Source organism: Pelobates fuscus, chromosome 5 (assembly GCF_036172605.1).
Source record: "Pelobates fuscus isolate aPelFus1 chromosome 5, aPelFus1.pri, whole genome shotgun sequence".
Classification (NCBI taxonomy): Eukaryota; Metazoa; Chordata; class Amphibia; order Anura; family Pelobatidae; genus Pelobates; species Pelobates fuscus.
In genome coordinates this window covers 229,295,533-229,315,916 of record NC_086321.1, presented here as the reverse complement: position 1 = coordinate 229,315,916, position 20,384 = coordinate 229,295,533, and the positions used below count along the sequence as shown (strand labels likewise).

At 43.5% G+C, this 20,384-nt stretch overlaps 1 protein-coding gene across 3 annotated transcripts in view; it reads right to left on the bottom strand.

Moving 5' to 3' along the window:
• Window positions 1-19,071, bottom strand: part of JAK2 (Janus kinase 2) — a 274,226-nt gene extending 255,155 nt beyond the window's left edge. Inside the window, exon 1 of one of the 3 annotated variants that reach the window (XM_063455097.1) lies at window positions 18,989-19,071. The gene's annotated coding sequence lies outside the window, so the exon portion shown is untranslated. Of the gene's footprint in view, window positions 1-11,111; window positions 11,200-18,988 lie in introns of those variants that run through there. The other 2 variants (XM_063455098.1, XM_063455099.1) reach the window with 2 other exon arrangements.
• Window positions 19,072-20,384: the final 1,313 nt, after the last annotated feature.

The window sequence follows — 20,384 nt, the reverse complement described above, 5'->3', positions numbered from 1 at the left end:
ACTAACCCATGTACGATCGAGCAGGTCAGGTTAGGGGGAAAAAAATTAGACCACATACAGCAGGCTGAGGCAACCCAACTGCTTCAGGAATATCGGGAATTATTCTCCACGATACCCGGGTACACCTCCGCTGCAGTCCACTGAGTGGAGACTCAGGGAGAATCGTATTCCTGAAGCAGTCCGAGCTGGGATGTGGAAAGAAATGCAAGATATGCTAGGATTGGGAGTCATTGAGGCCTCTCAGAGTCCCTGAGCATCCCCGGTAGTGCTAGTACCGAAGCGAGACGGCACGGTTCGCTTCTGTATTGACTACCGGAAACTGAACGACCGGACTGTCACCAATGCCTATCCCATGCTTCGGATCGACGAATTGCTTGATCGCATGGCGGGAGGTATTTTTCTAAATACCCTAGACTTGTGCAAGGGGTATTGGCAAATCCCTCTGGACCCGGCAGCCATTCCCAAATCGGCTTTAGTCACCCCATTCGGCTATACCAATTTCAGGTTATGCCGTTTGGGATGAAGAATGCCCCAGCAACATTCCAAAGAATGGCTGACCAGCTCTGACAGATTGCAGGACTTCACATGTGCCCAACTAGACGATATTGCCATCTATAGTAGCATATGGGAGGGCCACCTGAAGCACTTGGCTACGGTATTTAAGAAAATGTAGGCATGGTAGAGGTTCAGTATCTCTGTCATAGAGTAGGATCAGGAAAACAGAGACCTGAACCAGCCAAAGTAAAGACCATTGCCAATTGGTCCCAACCGTGCACTAAAACCCAGGTACTTGCCTTTCTGGGCATCGCAGGGTATTACAGGAAATTTGTCCCTGAGTATAGCACCCTGGATAAAGCCCTCACCGACTTAACTAGGAAGCAATTGCCCAAACAAGTAGCTTGGTCCCTGGAGTGTGCAACAGCATTTCTGAGACTTAAAACAGCACTGAGCAAGGCACCCGTGTTGGCAGCCCCAAACCCTATTAAAAAGTTTCTTGTTCATACAGATGCTTCCATGTTTGGGCTGGGAGCCGTGTTAAGTCAATTGGGGGACGATGCGATGGAACACCCGGTGGCATATCTCAGCTGTAAACTACTACCCAAAGAAGTCAGCTATGCCACTGTGGAGAAGAAATGCTTGTCTCTGGTATGGGCATTAAAGAAACTCCAACTGTACCTGTATGGGCATTCCTTAAAGGAACACTATAGTCACCTAAATTACTTTAGCTAAATAAAGCAGTTTTAGTGTATAGATCATTCCCCATGCAATTTAAATGCTCAATTCACTGTCATTTAGGAGTTAAATCCCTTTGTTTCTGTTTATGTCAGCCTTAGCCACACCTCCCCTGGCTATGATTGACAGAGCCTGCATGAAAAAAAAAACTGGTTTCACTTTCAAACAGATGTAATTCACCTTAAATAATTGTATCTCAATCTCTAAATTGAACTTTAATCACATACAGGAGGCTCTTGCAGGGTCTAGAAAGCTATTAACATAGCAGGGGATAAGAAAATCTTAATTAAACAGAACTTGCAATAAAGAAAGCCTAAATAGGGCTCTCTTTACAGGAAGTGTTTATGGAAGGCTGTGCAAGTCACATGCAGGGAGATGTGACTAGGGCTCATAAACAAAGGGATTTAACTCCTAAATGGCAGATGATTGAGCAGTGAGGCTGCAGGGGCATGTTCTATACACCAAAACTGCTTCATTAAGCTAAAGTTGTTCAGGTGACTATAGTGTCCCTTTAACCCCAATGACTGATCATAACCCCCTCATTTGGCTAAACGGGGTCGCTGGAGACAACCCCCCCTTGCTGTGCTGGAGCCTGGCCTTACAACCATACAATTTCACCTTGCAGTACCGACCAGGCAAAAAAAATGGCAATGCAGATGGACTTTCCCGTCAAACTGAATTAGAACCTTAATTGACTTCCCAGGACATCCTCAAGCCGACCTGGCAGGGTCTAGGTGGATATGCTGATCCATGGAGCTAAGGGGGAGCAATGTGAAGAAAATAGCATGCCATTCGGGACGTTTTAAAAGATTGTTTTTTATTAGTTATCTTGTTCTTTCAAAACATGTGTATATAGTGGGTACAGAAGGCAAAAGGGATGTATACAGATACATCAAGGGTGTCGTCTAACAATGAGATGGGTACACGCATTTTAACTGGGTATTCAGTCATTTAGATTAATCCAACATTTTATTCGCTTCGTGGATAACATATGTAACCTTTATATCATTTAGTGCAATTATAACCTAGCCCCTGTCCTCGGAGTTCAGCTAGGTTGGTTATCTCAGGGTGCTCGTCTAGATAAGAGCTGCATTCGCTTGACCCTGTTCGAGTGCCCATATCTTGTCGGGTGTGACTATGTATAATCTGTGGTGAGCCTCTGGGCCTACCGCTCGTGTATATTCATCTAGTGTGTAGCAAAAAGTGGGTGCGTGTGAGCAACATCTCGGGGCATGAAGTGTGGATCCTAGGGAAAGGGACCGTGGGGGTGATGGACTGGGGGGGGGACGTTGCTACCTCAGTTGGATGTCCGGTCCGTCTCGGAAATTGCCAGGTCAGGGTGTCGTAAGTAGTCTGGGTGGATTTGAATGGTCATCATCCATGAACCTCATCCAGGGTTCCCATGTTTCCCTGAAGATTGGGTATTTGTGGGAGATGGAGGCATGGATTTATTTGGCGATCCATTCTCTAACTGTAGGAACTGCTGGGTTCTTCCATTTTACTGGAATGAGCATGTTGGCTGCTGTGATGAGGTGGGTCAGAAGCTTTTTTTTGTGTCTTGGGGATTGAGCTTGGTAGTAACAGAAGTATTAAAGCTTGTGGGGACTGAGGTAGTTGAATGCCTGTTATGACTTAGGACATTTTCCCGATGTTAGCCCAGTACTTTTGGGTTAGTGGGCAGTGCCACCAAATGTGTGCTTATATCCAATTTCTTGTATATTGGTGCAGGTGGATGTTGTTTGTATTTGTGTGAAGGTGGTTCTCCGTTGGGGTAGTGTGAGCTGTATATTGAGGTCCTTAGACCAAGAGTCTGTGTAGGGGGGCAGTTGGGTGGCGTGGTCTGGCTGAATGAGTTTGTAGAAGGTCAAGAGTTGTTTTGTTTTGACATTGTGGGTCATGCATGCAGTCTCAAAGTCAGATACAGTGCGAGAGCCCTGCACTAGAGAGGGGTTGGCCTGCAGGAAGTGGGTCAATTGGGTGTAATGAAATGCTTGCAGTGCAGTCGGGGCATCAGAGCCAGTTAGGTCAGAGAAGGTCCATATGGCACTGTAGTCTACTACTGAGCCTAGTGTTAGGTATGGCATGTCAAGAGTTCGGCTATATCATTGGTACGTCCTGGTTTGCATTCCCGGAGTGAATAAGGGGTTGTGAGTGATGGGGTATAGTGGGGATGGGTGGGGGGAGATGCTCTCTGTTCCACTGATGTTTGCCCATGTCTTGAGCGTGGATGAATTGCAGGGTGCAGGGGGTGGTGAGAGAGCAACTGCAACGGGCTCTTTCATTGCCATGGAAGTGTATGGAGAGGGACTTGGCTCATCGCGCTTTCGAGAGTCGCCCATTGACGTGTCGGTGGGTGTGTGGACCAGTCGTGGATTCTGGTCAAAATGACTGCTTGGTAGTACCTTTCTACATGTGGGAGTCCCAGGCCTTCATCTGATTTATGTCTGGTAAGTAATTGGTGAAGAGTTGCCAGAGTTTGATGAAAAATGGTTTAGGTATAGCTATTGGGAGAGTCTGGAATAAATAGAGTATCTTGGGGAGAATGTTCATTTTGAGGATGTTTATTCTGCAGAGCCATGAGTAATGCGGTTTGTGCCATGTCTGTAGGTCTTTAGGGAGGGATTGAAGTAGTGGCTCGTAGTTTATGTCAAAGAGAGTTGTAAGGTCTGTCGATAGGCATACTCCTAGATATGTAATGGCCTTGTCTGCCCAAGCAAAGGGGAATGTGGCCGGCAAATGTGTGCATGAGCAGGGAGCTATGCGTAGTGGCATAATTTCACTTTTCGCGAAGGTAACTTGGAAGTTAGAATGTTTATGGTATAAGGAGATTTCCTCCAGTAGTGGGGGTAGTGATGTGTCCGGGGATTGTATCGTGAAGAAAAGATTGTCAGCAAATGCTTATATTCTACATCTCGTATTTGTATGCCTCTGATATCTGGGCTATCCCTAATTCCGTTTAGGAAGGGTTCTAGAACTAGGATAAAGAGCAGAGGGGAGAGGGGGCACCCCTGTCTCATGCCGTTTCTAATGTGTACTGGTTCCGAGAGTTGTCCATTGATCTTGAGTCGTGCTGAGGGGGTGGAGTAGATGGCTTGCATAATTTCACATCTAGGTTTATCAGGGAGATTGGGAGATAGCTTCCACAATTGGTTGGGTCTTTACCTGGTTTTGGTATAAGGGCAATGTGAGCCTCTAAGGCTGCTGTGGGGAATTCCGCCAACCATGTAAGGGAGTTGAAGGCTCATGAGAATGTTTTGTAGTATTTGGCTGTAAAGCCATCTGAGCCTTGGCTTTTTCCCAGCTGGAGGTGTCGTATGGCTGTGCTGACCTCCTCTGGGGAGATGGGTGCGTCTAGGGTCATTAGGATGTTAGAGGGGATGGTCTGGAGAATCCTAGGCGTGAGAAATAGGTCAATGTCTCGGGCCAATAAAAGGGGAGTCCCTTAGATTGTACATAGAATTCATTAAATTATGTCATAATTTCCGGGAGTTTGAAGGACATAGCTCCAGAGGGGGATTTTATTTTAGAGATTAATGTTTACAGTCTTTGCGGTTTCAGGGAATTTGCTAGCATGAGGCCGCATTTCCCCCCCTTGGGAGTAGTAGGAGTATTTAGTGAGCATGAGTGCTCGTTTGGTTTTGGCATTTAATATGTCCTGTAGGGCAGAGCGTTTAGCCGTAAGGGCTGTAAATTTGTTCAGTCGTGTGTCTCTTTTGTATTCAGCTTCCAGTGATCTTATTTCGCTTGTGAGTGTGCGAATTCTGGCCTCTCTAAGTTTTTTCTGCCGTGCTGCGAGTGCAATCAGCTCTCCCCGGAGCACACATTTGTGTGCTTCCCAGATGGTGGGCGGAGGCGTGTCAGGGGTGTGTCAGGGAGTTGGTAGTAAAGTATTTTTTTATTGATGTCCTGAGATTGGATACGATTTCGGGATAATTAAGAAGCAGGTCGTTCAATTTCCACTGGAACGACTTCGGTGGAACAGTGGGTATGTGTACGGCAAGAGACAGGGGGGCGTGGTCCGACCACGTGATCGAGCCGTAGCTAGCTGACTGTACTAAGTGAAGGAATCTGTATGGTAGAAAGAGAATGTCTAGTCTAGAGTACTTTGAGTGGCAGGGAAGAAAAAGGAGAAGTCCCTCGCAGTCGGATGTGTGATACGCCAACAGTCATATTGTAATTTGTGTTCGAGCAGTCGCTTGGTACAGGTGTTGTACGGGAGGTTGTGTCCATTAGTGAATCAAGAGATAGGTTGAAATCCCCTCCGAGTATTAGAATGCCCTCAGCGAACTGTTCTATCGCTTTGAGGTGCTTTTTGAACGTGTTGCATTGGCGTCTATTGAGTAGATAGGTATTGGCCAGAGTAACTGTTTGACCTATTTGGCCCTTGACTAGGGGCAGCCTACCAATGTCATCAGATTTATGAGAGGAAGTAAAGGGCACATGGGCAGAGAACAATATTGCTACCCTTTGAGCTTTAGTCAGTGAAGTTGCTGAAGTAGCCAGTTGGGAAGCATCTGTTTCTTAGGGTCGGGGCTGCGTCAGTCTTAAAATGTGTTTCTTGCAAAAAAGGATATTTTTATATATATCTGCCTTGAGAGTGTGTGTTCATTTAGCGTCATGGATCTTTTTTCTGGGTCTTTAAGGCCCCCAGTGTTGAGTGTGACTATACGAATAGTAGCCATTGGTGGTCATGTCTGCTTGAGCAGTCTCTCACTGGTTTACCCAGTTGGGTGCTCGAGGCTGGTGTAGACAGGGGGTACAAGAGGTGGGGGTTAATGGGACTAAAACGGGTGTTTATATATAGCACGGTATGCCGCCTACGGCTGCTGTGTGTCTACAGCAAGGAGTGTAGGTTGCGGGGGGGTATCCTATGGTGGCGTGCCCTAGGTGAGACTGTTGAGTCACCGGGGTATTGTTTGCGCACCTTGGATAGGTCTCACATGGCCTGTGTGTTGACAATGTAACAGGTGTGTGTACAGAACAGCTGTCTCGTTCTACTAACAGGTAAGAACTTGAAACTCTGGATCGCTTAGATTCGTGGGAGCCAATCCTTGGGTAGTGAGTAAAATGTGTTAGTAAGGGGCGGTGAGTGTAGATGGGATTACTACAGTCGAAACCCATGACTCGCCACGAGGAATTAAGGGGAAGTAGGGAGTGGTGTCCCTGCCTTCTACTTGGTGGGTGGGCGGGTGGTGATCGCGATGATCGTTTGTATGACTTTCAGCGCCAGAGGTGTTTGGGGGCCGGTGCAGATTCTGTGGTTCTGAGGAGACATCTGTCCCTTAGTGTGGTTATACAGAGTAGGGTTGTACGTACCGTTTGTTGCTCTCCAGCAATGGTCAGCACTGAGTGTGTATGGCCGATGCAGTCTTTTTATTTTCATTTTGTTTGTAGTGAGTGGTGGTGAGACAATGGGCCCCGGGTGTGCGCATGGGTCGGGACCCCTAGTAGGGACGGGGTTATTCCACACAGTGGCTCTTGAGCTGTCTTCCTATGGAAAGGGCCGCCACATTTGCAAGCGTACTGGAGTTCCACCCATTACGTGTCCCATTTTGAGAGATTAGTGCCCGATGGCAATGGATTGGTTTTCCACGATAGAGGAGCTAATACACTTCCGTGCGGTTAGGCTCTGCTCCAGCCATCCGGGACTTTTTATGTTTTATTGGTTCGGTAGCTGTAACTACTGAACAATGACCACCCCCCCGCCTCATTATCTTCAAAGGACACCGTCAATTAAACACTCTCCCTCTCAGTTCGTATAGCCAAACGCCACGTGCAAAAGAAAATGGTGGCCATCTTGTTCCCACGAAAGGAGGCAGCGGGACTTGGTCGTCGAGTGTCTGGAACTAAAAATCGGACACTCGACTTCCCGAACACCGGTCAAAGTATACGAACGCCTACTTCCTTTTCCCGAAACAGCCAGGAGAGCACTTTTCAGTAGTTTGGTTCCCAGGAACCAGGGGAACAATCGCTACTATGAGCCAGTGGGTTCTGTTCGTGCATTATTTTGTTTTTATGACTTTTCGAAATAGACCGACCACATAGCCTAAACTGTTTCTGGGCAGGAGCCTCGTGTGCGGTTGGTCCACATGGGACTTCCATAAAATTCAAAAACCCCTGAACTTATCTGGGTGATTTTTGGATATGTTGGTCACCCAGATCAGGGATATGACATTTGTGGGGATTTTATGTGTTTCAGGGTACTTTTTAAGTTTTATGAAAAATGTGTTTTTTCTGCCTGGAGATAATGGAGTTATTACTTTATCTAACTCAATTATCTCACAGGCAGAGAGGAGGGAATTATCTGTTTGTATTAGCAGTGTCACACTTTGTCACTGTATTGTCATTGGTTGTAAACTTTCTGCCCCTGTTCCCCACAAGGTCCATGTGTGAGTTCCCCTTGCATGGGGACTTACATAAAAGTTCGTGCGGCACCCATTAAAATTCTAGGCTCATGTTTGGGTAACTGTCTACTTGCTAGGGAGAAAACTACTTGGATGCTGCATTTGTCTGGAATCATTTGAATATACACCCGAACTGCCGGCTATAATCACTCAGGCTCAGCAGTTCGGGAGGAAATAGGCGAACAGGGTATTTCCTATACCAGCGTTCGTAGCACCCTCTATTTTGGTCCTTTTGCCATTGAACGAATCATAAATGAGACAGCTGTAAAGCTTACACTTCCTCCTTCTATCAAGTTACATCCTGTATTTCATGTGTCCTTATTAAAAACCTTACGTTCCTGATACCTTTTCTAGGGATACTCAGTCAAAGCCTGACCCTATTTTTGTTGAAGGTCTGGAAGAATACGAAGTTCAGAGAATACTAGACTCACGTCTCCATCATGGTTTTCTGCAATATTTGATTAGATGGAAAGGAGGATACCTGGGTAAAATCTGAAGTTCATGCTCCTAGATGGATTTCAGCCTTTCATAAACGTTTTCCCCCACAAACCAAGAGAATAGCACTCTGAGTGTGCTCCTTGAGGAGGGGTCCTGTCAGAACCTGAATGCATTGCTGGTTCCTCGCGGTTACTTTCACGTTCGGCAATTAACTCCGCCCACATGATGACGCGCAGCATCCCTGCCATATAGGGAAGACGCGCCTAAGTCTAATTGCTTGGTGATTTTGATTTGTGAGGGGAACGCTCATCTAAGCTCCTGATTCTCATCGGTTGTTACTTGAATTAACTTTGTTCCTGCTTTCTCAAAAACTCATAATTCAAAGATTCATCATCTCTCAAGTATTCTGAAAGGAAGGATTAACTACTGAAGATATTCTTCCTAAAAACAACCTGAATGCAAATAAGTATCTCTTTCTTTAAAGTACCGTATATACTCGAGTATAAACCGACCCAAATATAAGCCGAGGCCCCTAATTTTAGCCAAAAAAAAAAAAAAAAATGGGAAAACTTATTGACTCGAGTATAAGACTAGGGTGGGAAATGCAGCAGCTACTGGTAAATTTCTAAATAAAATTAGATGCTAAAAAAATTATATTAATTGAATATGTATTTACAGTATCTGTATATAATGAATGCAGTGTGTGTGTGTGTATATGAGTTGCAGAGCCTTGGTGGGGGGTTTGCATTTTTATTATTTTTTTAATTATTTTAATAATTTTTTTGTTGTTAATTATTTTGTTTTATTAATATTTAAAATATTATTTTATTATTATTATTAATATATTTTTTTTCGTCCCCCTCCCTGCTTGATACATGGCACGGAGGGCTTCTCCTCTGCGCCGGTCCGGTCAGCTCCCCTGTCAGCTCACAGTGTAAGTCTCACGAGAGCCGCACTATGACCCCGCGGCTCTCGCGAGACTTACACTGGAAGCTGACAGAGGAGCTGACCGGACCGGAGGAGAAGGGAGCTGACAGGAGCTGCAGGAAAGGTAAGTAACAGCTCCCTGACAGCCCCTTGTCTGTATTATGGCAATGTAAATTGCCATAATACAGACACTGACTCAAGTATAAGACGAGTTGGGGTTTTTCAGCACAAAAAATGTGCTGAAAAACTCGTCTTATACTCGAGTATATACGGTATCTCCTGCTTTCACCTTCTGGCTAACTATTGCTGCAGGCTGCAATTAACTCTTTAGTTTCATCTCTACAATTGACTCCTCAATGTATCACTGATATTGATTACTACTCCTGCTACAACACCCTCTATGGACATTGTTTAATATTGCTTATTGCCTTTGGACATTATCACCAATATCAAGTCTCCTCTCTTTAATTATTGGGGACTAATTCTCATCCATTGTTGCTGCTTATGTCAAACCTATGCAGAGACTGTTTACTTCTGCTTCAACACTAATACTGTGGACATTAATTGCTTTTGCTTGTTCCGATCTCTGCTGGAGAACTACAGATCTTGCTTAGATTACCTGCTACTATATCTGCCATGATACCTGTGGACTGCATTGTATTCTAATCCTGCAAAAGATACTTCAAATGCTTATTTACTTCTGCATATAATGCCAATGACCTAATGCTACTGGTTTAATTGTATTCTATTGTATAACAGAGTTAAATTCTCTCAAACTTTATTTGGATCAAATTAAAGACTTCTAAACCAAGAGGAATCAATTTCTCCCTTTAAATTCGTAAAGGCACAGTTACAAATGTATTTCTGAAGTTATGTTCCACAAAACTCTAAGTTCCCCTTTTTGAAAGTCATAACATATATACATACATTCACAACCAAAATGTTGTAAAGGGAAAAACACTGGTTCTGATAGTCTACGTGCCTCCCCAAGTTTATAGCAAAATGGAAAATGAAAAAGGTAATTGAAAGTTAGGTTTTACTTTGGAAACTAAGGCAGCACAGGACACATAATGTGTGTTTGTATATTTATTTTAGGCAGGAGACAGTGAGAACATCTTTATCTAGGTCAGAGCACTTACCACCAAAGCAAGCATGTTACTAAGAAGGAACAACAGTAACCATCCAAAATGTCATGTCCTCCATTGATATTTACAAAAGTTTCTTAGGACTCAGTGTAAAGCTCAACGATTCTGAAGAATGCAATGGAGTGTTTATAAATATGCTGAAATATTGCATCAGAAAGACATCTTAAAAACACATTATTTTCAGCTTATATATGGGGAATTGTAAAGCATAACAGTTAAAAGCACACCAATACAAAATAAATATAACCTATTGCCACATAGCCGATTAAATGGAGATTACATATATGCTACGGATCACAGAATCACTCAAGAATTAGTGATGAAGTGAGCTTAAATTTATGAAAATGTTTATCATCAAGATCGCCATACATGTAAAATGGAGGACCAGACCTTTCCAGTGTCATAGTAGTTTTGACTTGCATAAGTTGTTCTTTATCTCCACGTAAAAAATGTCACTAACCTGACCACAAACCCCGCTCCCCTCCCTCAAGACACTTCCTTTTAACCCCATCATGTCAATCATTGTAAACCTTCTCAGGCACTGGATAAACAAATGTCACTGCAAAGCCCATTTATAAATTCAAAATGTTTACAATCAATGTTAAAAGAAATATTTTATAATTAGTAGGTGAAACTATTTTTAGATGCAGTGTCTTTTGTTGGTGATGTTTTAGAAACACAGACGCACTTATAAAATATACAAATCCGAAGCAAACAGCAACAAGAAGGACCACTCATAGAGAAAGAGCAAACTCCAATTAACAACATCTCCGTCTGGTGTCTAATAACCCTTGAACCCGAATACTGGTATTTTGCTATAAAAGGGGGAAGCCACGAATAAAAAAAACAAAACAAAACAAAAAAAAAACACAAAACAATACATACATACATATATATATATATATCCACACACACACATATATTTTACATACATGAAAAGCTGAAGAAGTAGAATTTTACTCACCTAAGCCCTGCACTCATGCGCATAGCCACTTTACTAAAAAAGAACCAGTCAGGAGAAAGCAGAAATGTCACTGACATGCAGTAGAAAGACTTGGGGATATGTTTACAAGGTCGAGCCTCCTCTTAAGCACAGAGGGTGCCTCTCGGATGAGGGTTATTATGAAAGGGAGGGAGGAGCAGTCTTGCTTACAATGCTGTATTAACAGACATGAAGGTTTAGAATCGCTCACTTCAGGTAAAACATAACTGCCCCTTCCTCTCACTCGTATATTTCAATCATCTTTTACGTTGATAGTGTAAACGAAGTAGATACATAGCTCTGCAGCCCTTTGGAAAGTAAGCAGTAAGATCACATAAAATGTGATAAGAGGCTAATTTAAACAGCAATAATTATACAAATAATCGCTCTCCCAGAGAATGCTGCATAGATGAGATACGGCAGGAGATTTCAAGAGTCATGTTGTGCACTTGCAAATACGATTTCGTCAAGAATGGCATTATGGTGTTTTGAAAGCAATAAAAAAAAAGGATCAGTAATCTGGGTCATGTTCTCTGTTCCCGAGTGCCCTTTGGTTACGAGGTTCTTAAGTTTTGTTTATTGGACACTTTATTAATTGTACATGTCTATTTGTCCCTTTACTGCATTGCCCACCATAAAAGATCTTGTGCAGTGGGCAAGTATTGGTGGAGGTGAGAAACAGAGGGCTTAAATGCAACACCAGAACAGCCGCAAACATCATAAGAAATCATGCTATTTTTATTTAAGTTATTTTTTTTATGGTGCAAACTCTTGTTATTCTTTAATTGCAAGCCAAACTTGAAATCTGAATAGATATGTATATGGAAGCCTTCTGCGTACTTTAACCTAGCCCTATATTCCTTACTTCAGCCCTTGATGCCACTGCTTCACCACCTACCATTTCCAAACCAGGTCTTAAAGGGTCATTTGCAGCAACATGTTACAATTAGTTATTTATAGCATGGGTTGTTTTTTATAGTTTTTTTTGTATTTGTTTAATAAATACTTTATTTGTTATCTGTCCCAACTTGCAGTGTGTCCTTTTTTGGCCCAAAGTACTACTGTAAATTAGTTTATTACTTAGCATTCTACAGAGGAGAGTTTGAAACAGAACTATAACTCCCACAAAGCACTGCTTATGAGAAAATCTCAGTGGTGCTGCAGAAGTTTCAGTAAGCTGATTTACTTCCTGTTTGGGGAGAGATCTTTGCAGAAGGTGCCACGCCTGGGAATTTAACCAGGAAATTTAAATATGAACATCTTTAATATGCTACAACACCAGCCTGAAGTATCACTTTAAAACATTCTTTCTATTGGTATTTCTTCCTACATTTCAGTACTGCTGCAATATGCATGTACTAGGTTTAACCAATCAAGCACAATAACACTTTCATATGCAAGACATGGCTCATATAAACTCCAAAGCGTGAACCATATCTACTACTGCATTGAACATGATTTTTATTTAATTTTAGTTATCTTAATTAAATCTAGCACACATATACCTACCCATCTTGGAATTTTATTTGGAACACAAAAAGGGACTGCTTCAACTGTAATCAACATTTAAAAGATGCCTCAAGTGGGGAAACTGTATTAAAAGGTACACTCCAGGTACCCAGACCACTTCTGCCCATTGGAGTGGTCTGGGTTCCAACTCCCACTACCCTTAACCCTGCAACTGTAAATATTGCAGTTTTCATAAACTGCAATATTTACATTGCAGGGTTAACTCCTCCTCTAGTGGCTGTTCTGGTGTTGCATTTAAGCCCTCTGTCAGCCACTAGAGGGCATTTCCAGGTTTATAGCACAGATTTTCTGTGCTATAACGTCGCTGGACGTCCTCACGCTATGTGAGGACCTCCAGCGTCGCTGAAATTCCCATAGGAAAGCATTGAAAGCGTTTTTCAATGCTTTCCTATGGGGAGGTCTAATGCACGTGCGCAGCATTGCCGCGCATGCGCATTAGGTCTCCCCTGCCGGCGGCCACGCATTCGAAATAGGTCTCCCCCGCCGGATGACGGCGGTGGGGGAGGGGTAGGAGCGTGGGCGGCCCCTGAACCAGCGCCGAGGGACATCGGCGCTGGATAAAGGTAAGTCACTGAAGGTGTTTTAACCCCTTCAGCAACCTGGGACGGGGGGGTGGGAGGGAGAGGGGACCTGCAGTGCCAGGAAAACGGATTGTTCCTTTAAGGTGTCTGGGTAACAGGAGGAAATCCCTTTCCAAAGAAAAAGCTTGGATTTCAGAATCACACAGCTAGTACTTAAAATAGTATTAACATCTTTTTCTTGACTGTATAATGTGCAGCTTGCAAAAGTAGTGGAGGAAAAATTTTTTTTTTTAAATGGGAGATCCAGTTGGGAAGCAACTGGCAGATAAGGCAGTGTTTACATTGCTGCCTAGTAACACCTCTAGTGACAGTCACTCATGGTCACTAGAGTTGCTTTTTGAGTCAGTGCTGCACACTACGTTTCCGAATTCACACTCTGCATGTAGGTGCTGAGCGCTCCTCATAGAGATGCATTAACTCAATGCATTTCTATCAAAAGATGATTGGCGCAGAGCAGCGTTTTGCCACGCATGCGCAATAGCCTCCCAATGCTTTTTTTATGGGAAAGCATTGGATTGGCTGGGATCCTCAAGTCTGATGATCTCACCCAGGGAAGTGGAACAGGGATGGGGCCAGCACCGCAGCCCCACACAGCGCTCGAATAAAGGTACGTTCTAAACATATATTTCAGGAGGGGTAAGGGGGGCAGAGTGCCTAAATAGTGATTTTAACACTATAGGGTCAGGTATACATATTTGTATTACTGACCCTATAGTGTCTCTTTAGCATAGGGAGGAGGAAGAACCCAGATACATCCCACATTTCCAGGACAGTGACTACATGAAGAGAGGTGAAGATAACCTTGCATTGATAGGCGATTCAGTTAGACAGTGTTACAAGGGGATACAGAATTAAAAAATCCATTGCGCTGGGGAGCTCCTTCATGGGAGAACCACCAGTCCCTGTTCAAGTAAGCATACACAAACAGAAATATACTTACTGCAATGCATGCAATAAACTATAACTTATTTACAGCACACAGGGCCAGGATATACAATGTTTCAACCCACATGATTAAGGTTCCTGGGTGGGAACATTCTATGCCAAGGTAAATAAATGAGGATTCTATAATTCAGATGCTGCCCTTCAAAAACTTTGCATGATTCCAGCCCGCTTTAATATGACTTTGATTCTACTAAATTAAAAGTGAACCTGTAATGAAACTTTTCACTTACTGCAAATTGCTCCCATGTACAGAAAACACACCATATACTACACACATACATGGTGTATTCAATGCAATATATAAAGATTTTCTAACTTTTCCCCCCTTCCAGCACCGTTTTGTGGGTATTACTCTTCGTGTAACACTCACATTGGGGCTGTGCTTAGCTCTGCCTGAACTCTTCTTTGATTTGCCCTACTTGGGACGCATCCCCAAGCAGGGCAAATTGTGTTAGTAAAATTGGCACGCTGGCTCCATAGCCAGCGCCAGAATGGAGTGATGTCATGTCACGCCGTTCATATATTTTCTAGCCAGTGCTAGAAGCACTAACTATGGAGTTTCCATAGCAACCTAAATGCACACCGAGGCTTTAACGGACAGCCGAAAAAATAAATAAAAATAATACTTACTTTTAAATGGATTTTTCTTCTAGTCTATAAACTTGCTAGCAGAATGTATAGATAGCATCTAATGTTCAATCTAATGAGCATAAGTTGTGTGGGCATGACGGGTCCCCTTTAATATTGTCCCATTATATGATTGACAATTATGCCCTCTACATTAAACATTGTACTACACATCTATTACAGTCCCCTCAATGATAAAACTACACAAAGTGGTAAAACTGTACTCTAGGCAGGGGAGATGAGGCCCTGCAGGAGTTAAAGCCAGGATTGTGTGGCTTTAAAGAAGAAATTCAGGGTGCTGGCAAGCAACGTGCTTAGGATATATGTGTGACAGCTATTCAGTCACAACTCCCATGCCAACAAGGCACCAAAAGCAGAGTCAGTGGTGACAGGATGTGAAGTCATATCCCCACACCTTCAGCCTGAAGAAGAGCATAGGACTGGAGTCTAAGGGAACTGTTTTGTGCTTCCAAAACTGGACCCCAGAGAGCCAGGTCAATAAGAGGAGGGGGGCTAACTGCACAGTGTATTAAGAGTATGAGTGTTAACTTATGTGACCATATAAGTATGTACTACATACGTACATGAATGGCTAGTTATATATGTGTGTATCTACCACCACTGACATTTTCATCAGTTACAGATGTCCTACATCAATGAATCAGGCCTTCAAAGGAGAGGCCTAGGTGACTAAAACAATAGTGTTGTTTATTAAATCATGAAATGAACAGAAAATTCTACATAATTTAGCCAAGCTTAAAAAAAAAAAAAAAAAAAAAAAGTGTATATAGATTTGCATATCCCCCCTCCTCCCCCACCCCCAAAAAAACAAAAACAAAAGCTATTTGGCTTAAAAGTTAAAAGCCGACTGATCGGAATAATTCATGGTTTAGTGGATAAGTCTGCACAATCTCAATGAGCCAGTTTAGACTGGAGTGCCAACTAAAGGTAACCAATGTAAAATCTGCATGCGCACAGCAAAAGCAATAAAATCATAAAATTATACAGGCAACAGCTATTTAAGTAACTTTCAGTTTAGAAAGAAAAATAAATGACTCCACAGTTTGAGCAACTGCGATATCTGGAAACAGCACTCAGCTTATCTGACAACTACAAGACACTAACAACTTTAGTGTACATTACAAACAGAATGAGTGGATGAGAGGTTCCCATACTGTAATGGTGTAAGCTTGTTTTTATTCTGAGAAGCAATATATTTTTCACTGCACTGTATAGAGGGGAATCTGATCTCGCTCTACATAAATTTGATTAAGTGTTTCTGAGATACTAACAATTATCAAAAGAACAATCAATGTGACAGATAAAAATGGGGTTGGGCTGAACAATTTTTAAAGAGACACTTTATTGTAAGCTGTTCTTTTCCAGTCATGTGATTAACCCCATCAATAAAAACTCAAAAACAGAAAAAGTAAACAGAAAGTTCTTAGTTTCCAAAGTTACTTTACATGGAAATCAATATACATATAATGAAAATGGCATATTTCACACCAAACCTTAATTTTTTTCTCTCAGGGATTCTATAAAAATATGTTACACACACACACACATTCTAAATATTACTAATCGGACAAAGAACATGGTAAAAACAAAATCTATTTACAATTGTATCTATTTACCAACACTTAACCAACGAAATGGTAACAAGTGCTGGTCAACTTTAGAGGCTTAATTAATAGTCCACATGCAGCATTTATGTGGCTAGACATAATAAAACAAAAATGAAAGCATTAAATGTGTTTTCAGAGCAAATAATGGAGAACAAGAAAAGGAAATAAATAAAAGCAGGAATTAAACAAAGCAGAGTAGAAAGCAGACTAGGTTTTATTTCCCTTGACATAAATAAACCATCATGCTTCTCAGAAAGACTCCTGCTACTGGGTTTAGTTGTTGGGAAACCCTGAGAGCAGCATTATACTAATAAAGTATAAGTCCTCAGAGCAGCAACACACCTAGAATATAAATCCTCAAACCAGCAACATATGTATTATACAAACCTTCAGAGCAGCCATATATATATATATATATTTAATAAACCCAGAGAGTAGCATAGTATACATCCCCAGAGAGTAGCCCCACACATACTATGCATCCCCAGAGAGTAGCCCCACACATACTATGCATCCCCAGAGAGTAGCCCCACACATACTATGCATCCCCAGAGAGTAGCCCCACACATACTATTCATCCCCAGAGAGTAGCCCCACACATACTATGCATCCCCAGAGAGTAGCCCCACACATACTATGCATCCCCAGAGAGTAGCCCCACACATACTATGCATCCCCAGAGAGTAGCCCCACACATACTATGCATCCCCAGAGAGTAGCCACACACATACTATGCATCCCCAGAGAGTAGCCCCACACATACTATGCATCCCCAGAGAGTAGCCCCACACATACTATGCATCCCCAGAGAGTAGCCCCACACATACTATGCATCCCCAGAGAGTAGCCCCACACATACTATGCATCCCCAGAGAGTAGCCCCACACATACTATGCATCCCCAGAGAGTAGCCCCACACATACTATGCATCCCCAGAGAGTAGCCCCACACATACTATGCATCCCCAGAGAGTAGCCCCACACATACTATGCATCCCCAGAGAGTAGCCCCACACATACTATGCATCCCCAGAGAGTAGCCCCACACATACTATGCATCCCCAGAGAGTAGCCCCACACATACTATGCATCCCCAGAGAGTAGCCCCACACATACTATGCATCCCCAGAGAGTAGCCCCACACATACTATGCATCCCCAGAGAGTAGCCACACACATACTATGCATCCCCAGAGAGTAGCCACACACATACTATGCATCCCCAGAGAGTAGCCCCACACATACTATGCATCCCCAGAGAGTAGCCCCACACATACTATGCATCCCCAGAGAGTAGCCCCACACATACTATACATCCCCAGAGAGTAGCCCCACACATACTATGCATCCCCAGAGAGTAGCCCCACACATACTATGCATCCCCAGAGAGTAGCCCCACACATACTATGCATCCCCAGAGAGTAGCCCCACACATACTATGCATCCCCAGAGAGTAGCCCCACACATACTATGCATCCCCAGAGAGTAGCCCCACACATACTATGCATCCCCAGAGAGTAGCCCCACACATACTATGCATCCCCAGAGAGTAGCCCCACACATACTATGCATCCCCAGAGAGTAGCCCCACACATACTATGCATCCCCAGAGAGTAGCCCCACACATACTATGCATCCCCAGAGAGTAGCCCCACACATACTATGCATCCCCAGAGAGTAGCCCCACACATACTATGCATCCCCAGAGAGTAGCCCCACACATACTATGCATCCCCAGAGAGTAGCCCCACACATACTATGCATCCCCAGAGAGTAGCCCCACACATACTATGCATCCCCAGAGAGTAGCCCCACACATACTATGCATCCCCAGAGAGTAGCCCCACACATACTATGCATCCCCAGAGAGTAGCCCCACACATACTATGCATCCCCAGAGAGTAGCCCCACACATACTATGCATCCCCAGAGAGTAGCCCCACACATACTATGCATCCCCAGAGAGTAGCCCACACATACTATGCATCCCCAGAGAGTAGCCACACACATACTATGCATCCCCAGAGAGTAGCCACACACATACTATGCATCCCCAGAGAGTAGCCACACACATACTATGCATCCCCAGAGAGTAGCCACACACATACTATACAGCCCCAGAGAGTAGCCACACACATACTATACAACCCCAGAGAGTAGCCACACACATAGTACACAACCCCAGAGAGTAGCCACACACATAGTACACAACCCCAGAGAGTAGCCACACACATAGTACACAACCCCAGAGAGTAGCCACACACATAGTAAATAAACCTGACAGTAGCCACATACACACTATATATATATATATATATATATATATATATATATATATAAATAAAACAGTGAGAATGTAGCATGGACTCCTCACTGCAGCTCGATATCACACTCAGTGTACATGCATGATACATATGTGTTCAGCTAAACAAGCAGGAACACACACAGCCATGTCAGTGTGCACACAGCCCATTGATTGACAATACACAATAATTAGTACTCAGCCATGACTGGGTGCTACGCAGGCAGCCCTCGCCATTCACTACTCACCTGTCTGACATACTTGCCAACAGTCACGATTTGCCCACACACAATCCTGATATCTGCGTATCCGGACGCTTCTCCCGAGGTGTAGGGGGTCTTTAAATGATCGCGCATGCGCACTGAGTAGGAACCACTGCGCAAGCGCCCGTAGCGGAACCAGGGGCCGGGCATGCGCAAAACGAACACCGGCTGGGCATGCGTACATTGATCTGTTCGCACGTCTGACGAGGGCACCGCGCATGCGCAGTGTCAGTATAACAAATGTGCACATGGACTGCTATAAAAGAGTTTGTAGTGATGTGTTTGCTATGGTGACCCTCGTGTATCTTGTGCTGTAGTGGTAGAATTCCTTTTTATTTATCATTTTATTAGGAAGTACACTCAAACCAACAGCTTGGTGAAAGGTTGGGTACCCATGGTGTAAAGTAGTACTCAAGTTTTTCACAACCATTCTAAAAACCACATGAATCCCAACATTGGAATCAGGAGGCAAGATAGTATTAGTAGGGACTTAATCTCAAGTCAGACTCAACTAAATGATAATTTAAAAACATGGCAAAGGCTCACGTCCTGCAATTTCCTGTTAGCTATACTTAAGATATTTTTGGCACCTCAATGTATTTGCACACGATCGTGTATGTTAGACTGTTGAGATATTATACTGAAGTGCTTTCAAAAGTGCTGTCACTATTGTTAATTGAACGCCAAGTGTGGAGCTGAGACGTGCAATACATGTGTGGTGTTGTTCCTCAGCCATTGCATACATTGTCCAGATATCCTGCCCTTAGAAACTATCTGGCAACAAGTTATGGGACCAGGAGGGATGCAGGAAATAGATGGAGAAGGCTCTGCTTTGACAGAGAAGAAAAGAACTATGAACTATGGGAGACAAAGTTCTTAGGACGTTGATGGTGTCATATACTCACGTTGGGGACTGTCAGCACATGGAAAGGGAACCTCTCCACAGTACCAGTCTTCTCAGCGGTTCTAATGCTGCCCGCTGTAGCTCTGCTCCCTTTTATGACAAGGCGCTCGCCCACCGGCGTCATGACACTAATGAAGTCACCGCTCACTAAGGTTTCCCAGCACAACATTTGTATACTAGAGTATCGTTCTTGTGTATGACAATTACATTGCCTCCTCAAGGCTGCCTACTTTCTATAGTGCATACTGCTGCCATCTCTTCCCCAGGTAAATGATACACATGCATCGGCCATCCACCTGATCTAAAAAAAATGAAATTCATTAGACTTGGCAACCTTTTTCCATTGCTCCATGGTCCAGTTCTGACTCTCACGTCCCCATTGAAGGAGCTTTTGGTGGTGGACACAAGTCATCATGGGCATTTTGATCGGTCTGCGGCTACGCATCCCTATACGCAGCTAACTGCAATGCACTGTTT